Genomic DNA, 3253 nt, shown 5'->3' on the forward strand with positions numbered 1-3253 from the left:
TTTAATTCCTCTGATATGTTTTTTTCTTTTTTTTTACTTAAAAAAATTTTTTTTTAATGTTTTTTTGTTTATTTTTGAGAGACGGAGAGAGACAGCACGAGCAGGGGAGGGTCAGAGAGAGAGAGGGAGACACAGAATCCGAAGCAGGCTCCAGGCTCTGAGCCAGCCGTCAGCACTGCCCGACCCGGGGCTCGAACCCACAAACCATGGGATCGTGACCTGAGCCGAAGCTGGACGCTCAACCGACTGAGCCACCCAGGTGCCCCTCCTCTGATATGTTTTAAATAAACCCTTTACTTTTAAAATAATTTTGGATTTATAAAAAAAAAAAAAACTGACTGCCCACAGGTGCCATCATGGCTGACACAGCTCCTGGACTCACCATCATGTCCCAGCCACTCATGTATGTGAAAGTGGTCATCCAGGTGGGATGCTGGCTCTTCCTCCAGGAATAGGATGAAATATTTTTAGGTGGCAAGAATGTCAGCTTCCAGGCCTGATCTGTTAATCTCAGTACATTGATGGGAAGCCTGGGTTGTTCATAGACTTAACTCCAAGACTGTGTCCAGGAGTCCTTGAACTGTGCTCCATGGTAAAGTTTTACAGCATGACCAGGAGTGTGAAAAGGTTGAGTTAGAACCTGGAAATGTACAGAAAGAAGTTACATCATCCTTTGACCAAGTTATCAAGGAGACAACTCAAGAGATGATGGCTGATTCTGCTGCTACCCTTATCACATACTCCTTCCAGGTATCACTCAGGTCTATTGTATAATTCATTGTACTGTGGACTTTGTGACTCCACAGTTACCATCTAGGAAGAAGGCATTCCTAGAACTTTTTGTGGGCCTTATCTCTCACCTCCTATGTGACATTATTTCTTAGTGGCTCTGAAACTCACTGGCCTACCTTAATCATACCTATGCACTGGACAGTGGGTTTCTACCTTGGATGAAATGAAGAGTTATTTCCAAGCTGACCCAGGAATTTTTGCCAGTATATTAACCTATCCCTTTGTGCTTTTCTCTAATCTTCTGACTACTAACAACAGTGAGCTTACAAGTGGGTCCCCTCCTTACCAACATATGTTCGTTCATTCGATAGATGGCTGGTGGGTGCTATAAAAAGAGGGAAATATGAATTGAGGAAATAGCTTGTTTTTACAGAAGATTCCCTTTGGGAAGACTTATAGTTGTGACCTGAGAATGTTAATTTGAAGATGTGAGGAGGGAACAGTGACATTTCTGTAGTCCAAGATGGACAGAATTATGGGAGAGAATATTGATTTCTATACAATGTGGCACACTTTTTAAATAATCATTTAATCTTGGGAAAATGGAGGAAAAAGTTAAAAAGATAATATCAAGAGTTTCCATGTACTCTTCACCCAATTTCCTCTGTTAAAATCATATACAACCATGGAGCATTTGTCAAAACAAGTAAATTGACACTGATACTTTACTATTAATTAAACTACAGAAGTATAATCAGATCTCATCAGTTTTTCCACCAATGTTCTTTTTCTGTCCCAGAATCCAATCCAGGATACCACATTAGCCTATAATAGATTTTACAAGTATAATGACCCCTTATACTTGTCCTACCATTGGTTTTAGCCCTTTGTTCTAGCTTGCTGTGATTATTTTGATTCTTGGATTCTCTTATCTGTAGTATTAGTGTCCTCGCTCAGATTTTTTAAAGTATATGCTTTTAAAGTATTAATTTAAGTTGAGTATACAAGTGTTTTACAGGACAAATCCTGAGACCAAGGAAAGAGATCCATGCATATTACCAGAGGCTTCTCTGGAGTACGTAGATCGGCATTTTTAAAATCCATTTTATATCAGTCCCTGAGTTTGATTATGCTGCTCACTCCAGTAGCATAAGTCATCTAAATGAACAAGAGTTTACCTGCCTCCAAGTCAACTCAATTAAATTCAATTTAGTTTAGGAGCAGAGTAGGAAAGTATAAGGAGATTAGATTAGAAGAATTTAAAATATGGAGCCTGGCAGCTTCTACAACAGTCCTTATGTGGACCTGTGAGGAAAAACCAGAATCTCAGAAAGGTGCTAGAGGGAACTGATGGCCCCATGGACAGAAAAGTCAGAGGACAGAAGACAGTACTGTGGAAAAGAAGCTAGAGAGAGCTAGCACTATTCTTATCAGCATGGTAACTCCAAAATACGTAGCTCCCTTCCATTTTTTCTGTTCCTTCCCCTTTGTTCTTTCTTCCCCTTTGAAGTAAAACATCATGGAGTTGAAGCTGGCAACATGATCAAATAAATGTATGAAAAATAATTACATCTTTTGGCAGGGTTTTAAATTGAGTAATTGTTGGAAGTTAGTAATCTCAATTATCATTCCCTAATCCACCTCTCAGGAGAGTTCTGTGGACCCCCATCTGCACCAAACCTTGTCCTGATCAGACACTCTAAATTAAACAAGCTTAGTAGTTTTGGCTCCCTTCCAGCAGGACACTTCACAAGTCACCACTCTCTTGGCATAGTTTTTGCTATTCCCTCCAAAAAGAGTCTCAATTAATTGGAGGCAGATATATCCTCCCAGCATCTGGTGAGGGACTTTCCAACTTACCCAACTGCTGCAGGTGCCTCATCCATTCCAAGCCTCAGCCCTGGGTGAATGAGAGCCCAGAGAGGAGGTGCTGGGAATTATGACCCTGGCTTCTCCACTACTAGAACAAGGGGCACATGTCTGATTTATTCATGCTGCAAGACTGACCCAGACTTCTCTACACCTGCTCCAAATCCGGGTTTCCTAGTTCAATGAATGTATCACCATCACTTTAGTCGTCCATGCCAGAAACCTGTCCTGTTTAACTCCTTTTTATTCTACAACTTGCATATTATCTATCACCAAGTATGATCAAAGCTATAACTCATTATCTTTAGAATCTATCTCTTATCTCTGCTGCCAGTGACCTAGTTCAAACTACCAGCATGTCTCAAGGAATTACAACAGCTTCTTTGGCCAAGGGGTACAAGACATGAGGTAAACAGGCCTGCAGGTTCTCTCTTTAGTCACCTAGCTATGTCAGTGTTACAGTGGCTTCCAGAAAATCCCAGCCTTCCTCCTAACCTTGTGCTCCCTCACTGCCTCACCGATCCTGAGGTACGTACCTGACTAAGAGACAGTAGACTCTTCACTGAGCACCACTTAGCTAGCTTGGCAGATGGCATCCTTTGTGCTAATAGATTGCTACTTTTAGGCCATTCTTTTCCTTACCTTTTGTAAA

At 41.1% G+C, this 3253-nt stretch overlaps 1 pseudogene; it reads left to right on the plus strand.

Annotated features, from left to right (window-relative positions):
- Positions 1-356: 356 nt before the first annotated feature.
- Positions 357-1216, plus strand: LOC115299465 (annotated as a pseudogene).
- Positions 1217-3253: the final 2037 nt, after the last annotated feature.

The sequence above is a fragment of the Suricata suricatta genome, chromosome 8 (assembly GCF_006229205.1).
Source record: "Suricata suricatta isolate VVHF042 chromosome 8, meerkat_22Aug2017_6uvM2_HiC, whole genome shotgun sequence".
Classification (NCBI taxonomy): domain Eukaryota; kingdom Metazoa; phylum Chordata; class Mammalia; order Carnivora; family Herpestidae; genus Suricata; species Suricata suricatta.